Consider the following 17,529-nt stretch of genomic DNA (forward strand, 5'->3'; position numbering starts at 1 on the left):
AATAAATAAAAAAAAACTAAAAAAAAAAAAATAAACTGTTGGGAGAATCAAATGGAATAACATCTATAAGGTTTCTAGTTTTGTGCCTTTGCATGGTTCATGCTCCATAAGTGATTTGTTTTTCAACTTCTTTCGATCTTGACTGCAAAGTAAACAAAAGGAGGCACAGGGATGTGGATTCCAACCTAGGCAATCAGAAGAGTAAAAGATTCATTTTCAGGCTGTCAACTAAAGTGACTTAAACCTGTAGACACTTTGTCTAGTTTTTGATAATCAGACAAAGATGAACAGTGCACATTTGCTACAGAAATAGTTACTAATTCTTAGTCATAGTCATTCTAGCGGATAGTGAACCAGTGTTCACTTTTTTGGTCTACAGAGCCTAATCGAATTTTTATAGAGTCTAAAGAGATAGCTAATGAAAGCAGTGTCTTAGGCTGAGCTCCCTAGAAACAGGGAGCTGAAGACTCTTGTATGTGTCTTATTGTGGGAGTGTTCCCGAGAAACTTTTAAGAGATGATGGGAGCAGGATAAAACAGAAGGAGGACCTAAAACAGAGAAAGCTAGCCCTAGCCTGATTCCATGGAGAGCTCTGGAGGATGAATTGTAACACAGAGTTTGCCCCCTGCCCAAAAGGAAGGAGGCTAGCTATTAGAAACCTCAGATTTTTCACCTCGCTCACTGACAAGTTGCCTCCGGTCGACCAAGGGCAATCCTCCAGAGGAGAGGGTAACTCTGAGCTAAAAGCAACCACCAACCACAGTAGCTGAGCAATGGGTACCCCAGGAGTTAGAGGAAATCTGGGCAGCTCTGCAGCATCTGCTGTAAATGGCATGCTTTTGTCTGCAAAGTTTTAGATAGTGATGGCTTGAGGTTCGTTTTTTTACTACATGCTTTCTCCTTAAAAAGAATGGAGAAAACTTGTCTAAATCATTCTTAATTACAAAGAACAAGAAAGAACAGCAGTGAGACCCAATTCAGCAGCAACTTAGAGAAAGCTCACATATCTCACTGGCAGTGTCTGATTCTTCAAACTTGAGTTGGTATTATCAGTCACTGAAAAACTATGAACAGGAGAGACAGAAAGATGTATTCAACCTCATGCTCAGGATATGGTCATGTCTAATTGGTACAAATGAACTAACCCCAGTGCTGTTAGCTTAGCAATTTTTATTGAATTCACAACTAGGCAGATTCACAGTGAGCATGAAGGTCCCCAAGAGAACCACTCAGCCAATAGTCTGTTTTTAAGGGAGCAGTATGAAAAGAGAATTCAGGCTTCTACAAAAAAGCATAAATTTGAAGTAGTCATCTGTACTGCATTATTATTTTCCAAATATTTGCCTAAGGTATATATTTTTCCTGAAATTGTGTTTAAGTAACAGTGGATCCTGGGGAAAGTTTACAAATGAAGGTAGATGGGGCTTTTATGAAAATCAAATAAGCTCATGCTAATATACTTAGATCATTAGGTAATTGTTACCACATCATGAATTTTATCTGGGCAGTAAGGAAGAACTTAATATTCTGTTAACATTCTAGAAATCATCAAAGATTTTTTTATCCTAGATAAATAGTTGAGTATTGTGTGGTGTATGTGTTTTATTTATAATTTAGAATAATTGTCTTTCCTCTGTATCTTCAGCAAAAAACTGTTTTGAAGAACTAATAAACAAAAGATAATTTAATTTTCATAGATTTAGTTTTTTACAAGAGGAGGTGAAATATCCATGTATTCTTTACACTTTGGAGGTTATCATATTCTTTGTTATTGGGACATACAGGCTCCAGTGTGTTTCCCTCCTAAGAGAGTTGGAGGGAAGATAAGTATTTCCTCACCTCATAAAAAGTAAATTCTGAAGTCAACACAGAACAAATGAAATGGCCAATAGACAGAAGATTACTGATAAAGATTCACCAGTAATGCATCCCAAGATAAAGCAATGTCTTGCAAAGCTAAGGAAAGGCTTAGCCAGGAGGAGGATTGATCAGCAACAGGATCATCCCTAAACAACAGCAGCCAGGCCAACTGACTGTGTCTCTCCAGGTTCTCCTCTGGGCAGGGACCTCTGGTCTAGGCAACACATGCATTTTGTTATAGATCTAGGCCTTTCCAGGCTGGTACCACCAGAACATTGAATCAACCAGTGATACGTGTGGAGACGGCAACGGCAACCCACTCCAGTACTTGTGCCTGGAAAATCCTATGGACGGAGGAGCCAGGTAGGCTGCCGTCCATGGGGTCGAGAAGAGTCGGACATGACTGAGGGCCTTCACTTTCACTTTTCACTTTCATGCATTGGAGAAGAAAATGGAAACCCACTCCAGTGTTCTTGCCTGGAGAATCCCAGGGACGGGGGAGCCTGGTGGGCTGCCATCTACAGGGTCGCACAGAGTCAGACACGACTTAGCAGCAGCAGTGATAGTTGTTCTGTACACAGTTTGGTTTTATTCATTCAGTGTGTATCTGCTGAGCACTGATAATGATAATCCTGGGATTGTTCCTTGCTCTTCCTCTGTGGTATCTCCCTGGACTGTGACCCATTCAGATTGTCTTTCCATGTTTTCGGCATAATCTGGCTTCCAGGTAGATTAGGACAATGGCAGATGCTGATGAGAGATAGGAGTGGAGAGGAAGGAGTTGTTCAGCTGCTTAGTCATATCCGACTCTTTGCAACCGCATGGACTGCAGCACACCAGGCTTCTCTGCCCTTCACTGTCTCTCAGAGTTTGCCCAAACTCATGTTCATTGAGTCAGTGATGCCATCCAACCATCTCATCCTCTGTTGTCCCCTTCTCCTCTTGCCCTCAATCTTTCCCAGCATCAGGGTCTTTTCCAATGAGTCAGCTCTTCATATCAGGTGGCCAAAGTATTGGGGCTTCAGCTTCATCAGTCCTTTCAATGACTATTCAAGGTTGATTTTCTTTAGGATGGACTGGTTTGATCTCCTTTCTGTCCAAGGGACTCTCAATAATATGCTCCAGCACCACAATTCGAAAGCATCAATTCTTCAGTGCTCAGCTTTCTTTATGGTCCAACTCTCACATCTGTACATGACTACTGGAAAAACCATAGCTTTGACGATACGGACGTTTGTCAGCAAAGTAATGTCTCTGCTTTTTAATATGCTGTCTAAGTTTGTCATAACTTTTCTTCCAAGGAGCAAGTGTCTTTTAATTTCATGGCTGCAGTCACCATCTGCAGTGATTTTGGAGTGCAAGAAGATAAAGTCTCTCACTATTTCCGTTTTTCCCCATCTATTTGCCATGAAGTGATGGGACCAGATGCCATGATCTTATTTTTTTGTGCGTTGAATTTTAAGCCAGCTTTTTTACTCTCCTCTTTCACTTTCATCAAGAGGTTCGTTAGAGTCTCTTCACTTTCTGCCATAGGATGTTGTCATCTGCATATCTGAGGTTGTTGGTATTCCTCCCGGCAGTCTTGATTCCAGTTGGAACTTCATCCAGCCCAGCATTTCGCATGATGTACTCTGCATAAAAGTTAAACAAGTGGGGTGACAATATACACCCTTGACATACTCCTTTCCCAATTTTTAACCAGTCTGTTATTCCATGTCCAGTTCTAATTAAGCGGGGTGACAATATACACCCTTGACATACTCCTTTCCCAATTTTTAACCAGTCTGTTATTCCATATCCAGTTCTAATTGTTACTTCTTGACCTGCGTACAGGTTTCTCAGGAGGCAAGTAAGGAAGTCTGGTATTCCCATGTCTTTAATAATTTTCCACAGTTTGTTGTGATCCACATAGTTAAAGGCTTTAGTGTAGTCAATGAAGCAAAAGTAGATGTTTCCCTGGAATTCCCCTGTTTTTTCTGTGATCCAATAAATGTTGGCAATTTGGTCTCAGGTTCCTCTGCCTTTTCTAAATCCAACTTGAACATCTGGAAATTCTTGGTTCACATACTGTTGAAGTCCAGCTTGAAGGATTTTGAGCATTACCTTGCTAGCATGTGAAATGAGTACAATTGTGTGATAGTTTGAACATTCTTTGGCACTACCCTTCTTTGGGATTGGAATGAAAACTGACCTTTTCCAGTCTTGGGACCACTGCTGAGTTTTCCATATTTGCTGGCGTGTTGGGTGCAGCATTTTAACAGCATCATCTTTTAGGATTTGAAAAGGCTCACCTGGAATTCCATCACCTCCACCAGCTTTGTTCGTAGTAAGAAGAGGAGAAGCCAGGCTAGTTCTCCTTCTCCCTCTTTGCCCTGACAGCATCCCAGGTGATTGCTACGTCTGTCTCCCCTGTGGGTCCAGTTGCCAACTGACTCTGCTGCCCTAGTTCCAGCTCGCACTGTCTGGCCCTGGCCTCTCTGCTCTGGGGGTAGCACCTCCTCCCTCTGTCACTTTAGCCTGGGGGTGATACCAACTTCCTTTGTTTTTGTTAACGTCTGGGCCACCTCACCATGCCCTGATTGACTCCTCAAACTCTCCTATCATCTGTGCACCAAAACCTTACATTAACGTCCCCTCTGAAGAATTCAGAGTGGTTTTTGCTTCCCTGGTTGGACCCTGATTTTGTTGTTGTTCAGTTGCCAAGTCGTGTCCAACTCTTCATGACCCCATAGACTGCAGCATGCCAGGCTTCCCTGTCCCTCACCGTCTCCCACAGTTTGCCCAAGTTCATGTCCATTGCATCAGTGATGCCATCCAATTATCTCATCCTTTATAAATAATGATTAATAGAATAATCACAAAATACATATTTGAGTATCACACATTTAGACAATTGAAGATTATCACAATATTCAAAAGATTCCACAGGATATACTTAAGGAAGTCTCTAATACAAGTCAATGATATAGTAGGACAGAGGGTATATTTGGGTCCAAGACATCTAGGTATAACTCCTCAAGGTCATTTCTTAGTTTCTCAGAACAGGGCACACTTCATCTTCAGATTATACACCAGCAAGATAACTCTGAGCCCAGGCGCACATTTATCAAGGACTATTTTATAGCACTGGCTCTATAAAAACCCAGGCTGTATTGCCTGCTAAACCAAATACAAACTATCAATCTGTGCATCCCTAAAAAGTGTAGACAAACGAATACAGGTTGCCTCTAGGGGAATTTCACACTTTAAACAGCACACTATAAAGTTGTAGCTAGTATATTTCATTCTTCCCTTGACCAGACCTGTAGACATCCCAGGCGATGAGTACGGAGTTACCCTGTATAGCTGCAAGTTTAACCCTTTTCTTACACAACATGTAAAGTTACAGTGTGTGCTCCAGAATCAGGGAAATGAAACAGCATTTTAGCAGAGATCTGAAGGATGAGGAAAAAATTAATTTGGCCTTGATAGAAAGGACGAGTCTGGTGGAAAGAACAGCATTTTACAGGAAAGACCCAATCCAACAAATGGGGAAAAAAGGCAGTATGATTAAAACCTTAACTAGAAATTCTGGCAGGGGAAGGATCAGAGCTAGGTCCTCTGAGTTCTAGTACGGTTCTTTACTGGACCATCGAAGAAGAGAGTCACTCTTTGTTCGGGATTTCAGCGGGAGGTAAGACTGGAGCTGCTGGTGCAGTTTTGCTTCCTTATGGGGACACTCCAGGTGAGGTTGGAGCTCACGCAAATGACAGCAGAGCTGAAAGAGCAAGGAGCTGGAGGAGAACGCCAGCAAGCGCAGCAGAGAGAAGAGTTCTGTCTCAGATCCAAGCTTGCTCTGTCCACCTCCTGAAATCCTAAGCTTTAGGAGTCATCACATTCTCTTCTTATTAAATTGGTTTTTGTTACTGTTAAGGGATGCAAGTATCTATGCCTGATGCACAGTAAGGCCAAACAACACAAGAATATTGGAGTTTGGAGCAGAGGAAGCTTTATTATAGGGCCATGAAAGGAGAGCAGGAGGCTCATATGCTCCAAAAGCCCAAAATTTCCCAAAGGATTTCAGCAAGCCATTTTTAAAGTCAAGGTGAGCGATGGTTGATTATTGCAAACTTCTTGGTGTAGGAATCCTTTGTTCTTATAGCTCTCCACTAGGTCAGGTCACGATGTTCCTGTAAACCTCCAGCAAGACAGATGTTATTCTCTTCTGCAACTTTTAAATCTCTATTTGGATGGGAAAATGCTATACCCTTAAAGGTCAGAGCCTCAAGAATGGGCTATACTGTATATTTCAGGCTATAGGAAGCATTCTTGACTTATAGCAAAAGCAGCAGAATACAAACGTTAAAGCAACAGAGGTCTTCCCTGGTGGCTCAGAGGGTAAAGAATCTGCCTGCAATGGGGGAGACCTGGGTTCGATCCCTGGGTCAGGAAGATCCCGTGGAGAAGGAAATGGTAAACAGATCTAGTCAGTTCAGTTCAGTCACTCAGTCATGTCCAACTCTTTGCAACCTCATGGACTGCAGCACGCCAGGCCTCCCTGTCCATCACCAACTCCCGGAGTTTACTCAAACTCATGTCCATTGAGTTGGTGATGCCATCCAACCATCTCATCCTCTGTTGTCCCCTTCTCCTCCCGCCTTCAATCTTTCGCAGCATTAGGGTCTTTTCAGACGAGATCGGGCACGTTCAGGGTGGTATGGCCATAGCATTAAGGTCTTTTCAAATGAGTCAGATTTTCCCATCAGGTAGCCAAAGTATTGGAGTTTCAGCTTCAGCATCAGTCCTTCCAATGAACACCCAGGACTGATTTCCCTTAGGATGGACTGGTTGGATCTCCTTGCCATCCAAGGGACTCTCAAGAGTCTTCTCCAGCACCACAGTTCAAAAACATCAATTCTTCGGCACTCAGCTTTCTTTATAGTCCAACTCTCAATATCCATACATGACTACTGGAAAAACAATAGCCTTGACCAGACGGACCTTTGTTGGCAAAGTAATGTCTCTGCTTTTTAATACGCTATCTAGTTTGGTCATAGCTTTTCTTCCAAGGAGCAAGCATCTTTTAATTTCTTGGCTGCATTCACCATCTGCAGTGATTTTGGAGCCCCAAAAAAAAATAAAGTCTCTCACTGTTTCCACTGTCTCCCCATGTATTTCCTATGAAATGATAGGACCAGATGCCATGATCTTAGTTTTCTGAATGTTGAGCTTTAAGCCAACTTTTTCACTCTCCTCTTTCACTTTCATGAAGAGGCTCTTTAGTTATTCTTCACTTTCTGCCGTAAGGGTGGTGTCATCTGCATATCTGAGGTTATTGATATTTCTCCTGGCAATCTTAATTCCAGCTTGTGCTTCATCCAGCCCAGCATTTCTCATGATGCATTCTGCATATAAGTTAAATAAGCAGGGTGACAATATATGGCCTTGATGTACTCCTTTCTCAATTTGGAACCAGTCTTTTGTTCCATGTTTAGTTCTAACTCTTGCTTCCTGACCTGCATACAGGTTTCTCAAGAGGCAGGTCAGGTGGTCTGGTATTCCCATCTCTTTAAGGATTTTCCACAGTTTTGTGATCCACACAGTCAAAGGCTTTGGCATAGTCAATAAAGCAGAAATAGAAATTTTTCTGGAACTCTCTTGCTTTTTTGATGATCCAGCGGATGTTGGCAATTTGATCTCTGGTTCCTCTGCCTTTTCAAAATCCAACTTGAATATCTGGAAGTTCATGGTTCACGTACTGTTGAAGCCTGGTTTGGAGAATTTTGAGCAATACTTAGCTGGTGTTTGAGATGAGTGCAACTGTGTGGTAGTTTGAGCATTCTTTGGCATTGCCTTTCTTTGGGATTAGAATGAAAACTGACCTTTTCCAGTCCTGTGGCCACTGCTGAGTTTTCCAAATTTCCTGGCATATTGAGTGCAGCACTTTCACAGCGTCATCTTTCAGGATGTGAAATAGCTCAACTGGAATTCCATCACCTCCACTAGCTTTGTTCGTAGTGATGCTTCCTAAAGCCCACTTGGCTTCAGATTCCAGGATATCTGACTCTAGGTGAGTGATCACACCATCATGATTATCTGAGAAGATCTTTTTTGTATAGTTCTGTGTATTCTTGCCTCCTCTTCTTAATATCTTCTGCTTCTATTAAGTCCATACCATTTCTGTCCTTTATTGAGTCCATCTTTGTGTGAAATGTTTCCTTGTTATCTTTAATTTTCTTGAAAAGATCTCTAGTCTTTCCCATTCTATTGTTTTCCTCTATTTCTTTGCAATGATCACTGAGGAAGGCTTTCTTATCTCTCCTTGCTATTCTTTGGAACTCTGCATTCAGATGGGCATATCTTTTCTTTTCCCTTTGCTTTTCACTTCTCTTCTTTTCACAGCTATTTGTAAGGTCTCCTCAGACAGCCATTTTGCTTTTTTGCATTTCTTTTTCTTGGGGATGGTCTTGATCCCTGTCTCCTGTACAATGTCACGAACCTCCATCCATAGTTCATCAGGCACTCTATCAGATCTAGTCCCTTGAATATATTTGTCACTTCCACTGTATAATTGTAAAGGATTTGATTTAGGTCATACCTGAATGATCTAGTGATTTTTCCCTACTTTCTTCAATTTAAATATGAATTTGGCAATAAGCAGTTCATGATCTGAGCCAAAGTCAGCTCCCGGTCTTGTATTTGCTGACCGTATAGAGCTTCTCCACCTTTGGCTGCAAAGAATATAATCAATCTGGTTTCAGTGTTGACCATCTGGTGATGTCCATATGTAGAGTCTTCTCTTGTATTGTTGGAAGAGGGTGTTTACTATGACTAGTGCATTCTCTTGACAAAAATTTCTCCACTGTTCTCCAGTAGCATATTGGGCACCTACCGACCTGGGGAGTTCATCTTTCAGTGTCCTATCTTTTTGCCTTTTCATACTGTTCATGAGGTTCTCAAGGCAAGAATACTGAAGTGGTTTGCCATTCCCATCTCAAAAACAGATCTAGTTTGGAATCAAATTTATTCTTCCTATGACATTAAAAGTCCTAATACCAAAAGAAAAGACCTGTGAAGGATATTGAGAATTACCTGGAACTGTAGCATTTACTGAAGTCAAGGAAATCCCTAGGCTGGTGGAGGAATCAGCAGAATCAGATAGAAGACCATCAGTTTCCCAAACCTATATGATAGTCTTAAAACATCTCCAGGGGTTTTCCTGCTGCATTGAAATATAACATCATCTAAACGTAAATTGTTTTAAAATTAGCCATCGTACAGAGTAAAAAGTATGCATGTGCTATCTTAGTGCCTGGTCACATGTAGAGAGAAGTTTGTTCTTTGCTAATTCATCCCTGACAATTATACTTCTGAGTTGCTGCATCTGTTCTTTAGAATGTTTCTTTCTACTGGGCTATATTAGCTTTCTATTTTGCCACTCAAAACATAGCTATTTGTGTGAAGCTTCTAATCAGTCCTCACTGGTAGCAGGGCTCCCTTACCCCATTGCTTACTAGTTGAGTCTCAACTTCATTCCAGGGCCCAGAATGCATAAAAATTGCAATCCCAATACTTTTTCATAATTATTGTCAAATAAGCAAGAAGCAAATAGTCTCAAAAATTCTTTGCAAATGACCCTGCAAGAGTTTTTCTTTTCAGAAGGTAAGATGGGATGTAGAGCAGACAGGATGAAAATACTGTACATGTAGACCACACATCAGCAGATAAATGTGTTCTGGAGCATTAAAATTACCCTTGCTGTGCACCAGGGTAAGAGCAGATTGCCTTACATCTTCCTCTGGGTCATGGACCCACAGAACTGCAGTAGCACAAACTGGGTGACAACAAAATTCTTTCTTTGCTTTGTGAGGCCTTTGGATTTTCTTCATTTGATGTGTGTGAGTAGAAATGCACACACACACAAAACAAGAGCAGATGATATTGTCTAAACTATTCAGTCAAATAAATCAGTGAGAAATGTCTGACAAAAAATATAAAATATATGTATTGATTCAAATGCAGTCATTAGTTTGGTGGTTTTCTCTATCATCTTTTCTGCTTATAGGAATCATCTTGAATAGAGCAAAATGTTCTTAAATTTTTAAATCTCATTCTAAAAATCAATAGTCCAAAAAGTTTAATCCTTTCCAAAATTTTTGGGAAAACATGATCTGAATAGGGAGGAGAAATAGTTCCATTTTTAAGAAGCTTTCATTTGTATTATGGTATAACCAGTTAACAATGTTGCAGTAAGTTTCAGGTGAGCAGTGAAGGGACTCAGCCGTACATATACATGTATCAATTCTCCTGCAAACTCACCTCCCATCCATGCTGCCGCATAAGTCTGAGCAGAGTTCCATGTGCTATAGAGTTGATCCTTGTTGGTTATCCATTTTAAATATAGCAGTGTGTACATGTTCATCCCAAACTCCCTAAATATCCTTTCCACCAGTCTCTTGCTCCCACTCCCAGGAAACCTTGAATTCCCTCTGTCTCTCTTCTGTAAGTGAGTTCATTTGTATCCTTTCTTTTTAGATTCCACATATGAGGGATGTCATGCAGTAAGAAATAGTTCTATTTTAATCTAAACTTTTATGGTTGTCGCTGGCTTTCTTATCTCTAGTTTTTTCACCTCTAGCACTGGGAGTGTTGGCAAAGCTTAAAAGAAGAGAAAATTAAAATTTGGGGAGCTCAAGTGAAATCCTCTTAAAGGCTACTAGCCATCCACCCACCCGCCCACCCACCCATTCATTCATTTTGTTCAATAAATACTGAGGATCTACTACCTTCCCTCAGCATCCTGGGCACTGGGTGGAGAATGCTAAACAAGGCAGAGCTGCGTTCCCTCGGCTCGTGCCACCACAGTAGTGAGACAGTAATAAAACACACTCAAAAGTTCACCATAAATTGTGATGAGTTGTCATGGAAAAATACAGGGTGAAGTTTTAGTTTGGAAGGCTGGGAGGGCCTCTCTGTGGAAGTAGCTAGTCAGAGACCTAAAGAATGAGCAGAAACTTCCAGACGGAAGGATGGAGTGGAGGGATGCAATTTGCACACAGACAAGTAGGACCTGCAAAAACCCTTTAGTGGGAAAGAACCTGGCTTGGTGAGACCGAAGGGGCTTGGACAAAGAAAGCAGCCGGGGGAGAGCGCTGAACGGGAGGCTGGGACTAGCTTTTGAAGGCCTTGCCTGGATGGATAAAGACTGTGAATTTCTATCTAAGTCCACTATCATGACATTAAAAGGATTGAAGCTGAAAAATGACATGATACAATTCTCTTTATTGAAAGATCCTTCTAACTGCTTTGTGGAAAAGGCTGAGATAAGAAGAGAGTCAGAAGTGAAGTTATTAACCAGCATGTTGTAATATTCTAGGTGAGAAATTGTTGTGGCATATTTAGTGTTGGCTGTTGTGTCCACCAGTCTCCAAATTTGCCCCGCTGAGCCTCTCCTCCTGGTTTTCACATCCTGGTGTAGCCCCCTCCAACATTAAATAGGGCTGATCTGTGTAATCGATAAGGTCAGACAAAAATGATGCTGTGTGTCTTCCAAAGGTAAGCCAAAGGAACAGTGCAGCCTCCCATTTTCTCTCTCGTGGACTACTCTCATGGGGTAGCAGCTGCCATGGCGTGGGCATGCTCAAGGAGCCCTCTGGAGACTTTCCTGCAGGGAGGAACTGAAATCTCCTACCGACAACCAGGCCAAACTCCCCATACGTGTGAGTGAGCCACGTTGGAAGCAGATCTTATAGCCCTGGTAAAGCTTTCAGATTGCTATAGCCCTGGCCCGTAGTTCATGAACACTCAAGAGAGACCCCTACTCAGAATCATGTAGCTACACCACTCCCATACTCTAGATTCATAAAATTTATATGAGATATAAAATCTTCATCACTGTTTTAAGGCATTAAGTTTTACAGCCATGCATGATGCAACAAGAACGACTAATTTATTAATGGTTGTGGATACATAAGGAAGAAGGTGGATTTGAAGTGTATTTGGAGGCAGACTGGATGAGATGTGAGTAAGGCTTGGATTTGTGGGTGGGGTTTGAGGAGGGCTGCATAGAGAACACTTCCCAGATTTCTGGCTTGTACAAATTGGAGAGATTGCATTGTATAGTCAGAGTGAGGAAAGCATTAAAAAGGATCACATCTGAGATCAGGAATCCCATTTTGAAAGTGTGTAAAGAAGGCTGTAGGGGCCTCCTGGGTAGGTAGCTCAGCTGGTAAAGAATCTGCCTGCGATGCAGGAGACCCCAATTTGATTCCTGGGTCAGGAAGATCTGCTGGAGAAGGGATAGGCTACCCACTCCAGTATTCTTGGGCTTCCCTGGTGGCTCAGATGGTAAAGAATCTGCCTGCAATGTGGGAGACCTGGGTTTGATCCCTGAGTTGGGAACATCCCCTGAACAGGACGTGGCAACCCACTCCAGTGTTCTTGCCTGGAGAATCCCCAAGGACAGAGGTGAGCTACAGTCTATGGGGTTGCAAAGAGTCGGACATGACTGAGTGACTAAGCACAGCACAGCAAAGATGCCTGTAAAATATCCAAGAGGATAAGCAAGCTGAGAAAAAAAATCTGGGCTAGGGATATAAGTTTGGGGATTTGGGGCTTAGTGCTGGTATTTAGAATCATCAGAATAGAATTATAGCCACTAGACCAGGATGATGATTCTGCCTCAAGAGCTGAAGTGTGAAGAGCTGCAGAATATAGAAATCTAGACGAGAAGATGATACACATGAATGAGGGGGCAAAATGGTCAGAGAAGTCGGAATAAGAGGGAGATGGAAAAGCATGGAGTCAGAGAAACCAAGATAATAGTTTCTCAAGAAGGAGGAAGAAGCTGATGTTAAGAGTTACTGAGAAGTTCAGTACAATATTGACTGAAAAGAAACTGGTACAGTCATTATTAACTTTGGCTGCATTTTGGAATTAACTGGAGAAAGTTTTCTAAAACATGAATTTTTTTTTTTTTTTGGTTTTTGAATTTTTTGGTATCCACCCAAAAGTTTTCTGATTTAATTGGGCTTACATATGAACTGTCTGGATTTTAGAAGTTTTCCAAGGCATTCTTATGTCCAAGATGGAGAACCAGTGATCAGATGGATTTGGTGATATGGCATACTTGTAGATCTTGGCAGAACTGTGGACTAGAAGACAAATTTGGTAGGTTGAGGAATCAAATCATCTATTACAATTTATCTTTTTTGGTTTTTTTTTATAGAGCAGTGTTATAGTTTTCCCATGTTTCTAATCTAATCAATTGAACTTTTTGCTAATAACCTTGTCTTAGGATGCATTTTAACTATTTCCTAGGTCTGTGGTTTTCAACCTGTTATGTTATGTTAGTTGCTCAGTCATGTCTGACTCTTTACGACCCCATGGACTGTAACCAACCAGGCTCCTCTGTCCATGGAATCCTCCGAGCAAGAATACTGGAATGGTTAGCCATTCCCTTCTCCAGGGGATCTCCCCAACCCGGGGACTGAACCCAGGTCTCCCACATTGCAGGCAGATTCCTTACCATTTGAGCCACAAGGGAAGCCTAGGTTCTTGGCCTAGGCTACTGTTAGAACTATCTGAGGAGCTTTATAAAATATTCTCAGGCTGTCCCTATCCCAGGTTAATTAAATCAGATCCTAAGGAGGGAAATGGGCAAGGGGGCTGTTTGAAAGCACCCCAGAGTAATAATGTACAGCAAGGTGAAGGCCATTTCTGGGTGTTGTGTAGAAGCAATGTAAATTTGCTATTCACTTGGTGCTAGAATATATAGGGAAGTAGAGATTCTTCAGTACCTGTGAGCAAGGGCTGTAGACCACAAGATATCAAATGCTAAAAGGGTAATGACAGGAAGAGCTTCCTTGTCTGAACCTCCAATGGAAGTACAAATTTTGTAAATTCCTCAAGGCTTTAATGATAATTTTCCTTCCAAACCCTACTCATAAGAAGTGAAATACTATTGGGGAGAGGAGCTAAAATGGAGGGGAAGTATGATACTCGTCTCCTAGAAGGAAAGCTTTTCTTTGACCGATGTATTTCACAGGTCCAGGAGGCACCATCAACACAGGATACTCTGTGAGGAGCGCCCCCTGCAGTTGTGCATGCATCAACCATGTCTATAATTCATCTTCATGAAAAATGCACACCATTGAGGCAAGTTGGATCGATAGTACTGCCTCTTCCTGAAGGTTATTTGGCTTCACATTGCTAACATTTTCCAAGTGATTGAAAGTCACATTTTTTTATCTTCAATAAATTATCCTGAGAACTCCAGGGGCTATACCAATTTCATAAGGAAGTCAGCTCTGGTACCAAAAAGGCAATATTTTTTATCTCTAGCTTTTGAAGCAGGCAGGTAGAAATAAATGATTTCAGGTTCACAAAAGTGAAACCAAGGGACATCTGCTAATCCCTGTTCACTCTCTAATATTCCTGTGTCTTTCTAGGTGACATAGAATTGACAGACTTAGAATTTGCCATAAAAATATTGTTCACTTCATGCTTGATTCTTTAATAACAGCATCTTAGCTCTTTCACTTACTAACTGTGACTTGGCAAGTTGCTTGACTTCCTTCTGCGTCCTTGTGTAAAACAGGGACACACACTTACTGTAGCAGTGATTATTGTTATCTTCTTTGTGCTTGTGCTCTGTCCTGGCCTACTCTTTGCAGCCCTTTGAGCTGTAGAGTGCCTGGCTCCTCTGCCTATCAGATGTTTTCAGGCAAGAATACTGGAGTGGTTGCCATTTCCTTCTCCAGGGGATCTTCCCCACCCAGGGCCTGAACCATGTCTCTCTTCTGCACTGCAGGCAGATTCTTTACCACTGAACCATCAGGGAGGCCCGATTGTTGTTATACTTTCCACCAAACACACCAGCTTCCCTCATAGCTCGGTTGACAAAGAATTGGCCTGCAATGCAGCAGACCCCGGTTCGACACCGGGGTCGGGAAGATCCACTGGAGAAGGTAATGGCTACCCACTCCAGTATTCTGGCCTGGAGAATTTCATGGACTGTATAGTCCATGGGGTCTCAAAGGGTCAGACTGAGTGACTTTCACTTTCATTTCAAATGCTTCCTCTTCCCAGTACTTCCAGATGCACCATGGGGTTGAGCTCCCTGCCCTGCCCCCTTGTGGTTGGTGGTGCCAGTTGTTTAGTTCTGAGCAATGAGTTGGGAGCAGAAGGGAAATATGCTGGCTGCAGGTTTGAGACTCTCAAGGTTTCCTCTTTGCTTCTGACAGTCATCAGCTGATGGAACAGGGCCCACAGCCACCTGTCAGTGGACATGGTGGGGTACAAACACCTGAGATTACAGGTTGTTGACCACCCTGACTAATGGATTATTGGTAGGTCTGTGGTGAGGACTCAATGGGATAATATATTCTAGCAATTGCTCTACTTACCCTCTGTCACAGTATAAAGTGCTAAATACATATATGTTTGAACATATATGTGTTGGAGAATACATATATGTGTTGGAGAAGACTCTTGAGAGTCCCTTGGACTACAAGGAGATCCAACCAGTCCATCCTAAAGGAAATCAGTCCTGGGTGTTCATTGGAAGGACTGATGCTGAAGCTGAAACTTTGGCCATCTGATGGGGAGAACTGACTCATTGAAAAGACCCTGATGCTGGGAAAGATCGAAGGCGAGAGGAGAAGGGGACGACAGAGGGTGTGATGGCTGGATGGCATCACCGACTCGATGGACATGAGTTTCTGTAGACTCCAGGAGTTGGTGATGGACAGGGAGGCCTGGTGTGCTGCGATTCATGGGGTCGCAAAGAGTTGGAGATGACTGAGTGACCGAACTGAACTGAACTGAACATATATGTTTCCATCTTTCAGGAAGGCGTTATTGGACTTTTCTGTCCAAATATTTGCATTTGTGTAGCCTTCAGGATTTAATTTTCAGGCCTGGGATTGAATGATACAATCTACCTTTAGAAGTATCAACTCTTGATATTTTACTTAAACATGAAAATTATTAATCAGCAAGTTATAAATCATATTTTCACTTCATGATAATTGATGATATACCAGAACCTCTAAGAACTTAACACTACTTTGCTCATAAAATAGTAATGGCTAAAAACATGCCTAATCTTTTCAGTAAATAACCACATGTAACTGATTTATTCAGCTCTTACCAAATCAAGTGAGGGAAATCTAAACTGGTTTATACATATTGAACAAGTGTTTAGTTTGCACACATAATAAATGCAAAGCCTGGATTTAAATGAGAAAGAAGAAATAATATTCTAAAAGAATATCAGTTATTTCTTTCTCTCATTGCCATTTTTTCAAACATTTATGTTCTACCTATAAATATGCAACTGTATAAATTATGACTAATTCTATTTTTACTGCTTCATGGTAAATATTTTGCTGGATGTGTGGGATTTTAATCTCCGGTGCATTGTGTACTAAAGGATAATAGATTTGGCCACAGAAATGGATAGTTATGTTCCATTAAAAACCACCTCTATAATTCATAACTGTCCTTAGGTTCTGTTCCCAAACCAATGATACACTTAACTTCCAAACAGTCTAAAACAAATTTTCCAGTTATTATTTCCAGAGCCATGTATTCCTCCATTTTAAAAGACTGAAATATCTGTATTATTTTACATGGGTTCTCTAAATAATAATTAAACGTCTTAACAATAAGTATGACTTGTTAAATTCAGCAATCTTTCAATAAGAGGTGGCTTGATTACTTGACTACTCAAATTATCAATCATTATGCCATTCATTTAATTATACATATATTTCTAATATATTTTTCTTATAAAAGGAATACATAATCATACAGAAAAAAACACTACAAATTAAGAGGAAAGAAAAAAGTCACCCATTATTTCAGCCCTAGAGAAAACCAGTTACCCTCTTGAGGACTTTTTATTCCAGTTCTTTTCTTCTACATGTATTTGCCATAAAGGTACAATGCAAATATAAAGTAATATATACTGGTTCTTTTTGGTAAACCACAAGGTCCTACTGTATAGCACAGGAAACTATATTCAGTATCCCATGATAAACCCTAATGGAAAAGAATATGAAAAAGAAAATACATATATGTATGTGTGTGTGTGTGTGTGTGTGTGTGTATAACTGATTCACTCTGCTGTACTGCAGAAATTAACACAACAATTTGTCAACTATTCTTCAATAAAAGTAAATAATAATAATATATACTGTCTTTTAGTCTTTTTTCTTGATTATAAATGTAACCTATGGCTCTCTATGGGGCTTTCCAGGTGGTGCTAGTGGTAAAGAATCCAGCTGCCAATGCAAGAGATTGGGAGACATGGGTTCAATCCTTGGGTTGGAAAGATCCCCTGGAGGAGGGCATGGCAATCCTCTCCAGTATTCTTACCTGGAGAATCCCATGGACAGAAGAGCCTGGCAGGTTTTAGTCCACAGGGTTCCCAAGAGTTGGATACAACTGGAATGACTTAGCAGGCACGCAGACTAGAAAACAGTAACAATACAGAGTGATTGACACTAGCATTTGAGATAAGCTCAGTCTGCAATAGAACTGGTTGAATAGAACACAAAGTTATTCTGCTGGGGGGTGGGGGGAGAAAGAGCCAGGAAAACAAGCTTCCTGGAAGAAAGCTATGCAGAAGGGCTTCACTCTAGTGGAGAGATGAAGCCAAGGACAGGGATGAGGAGAGTCAACAGG

Source organism: Dama dama, chromosome 23 (genome assembly GCF_033118175.1).
Source record: "Dama dama isolate Ldn47 chromosome 23, ASM3311817v1, whole genome shotgun sequence".
Classification (NCBI taxonomy): Eukaryota; Metazoa; Chordata; class Mammalia; order Artiodactyla; family Cervidae; genus Dama; species Dama dama.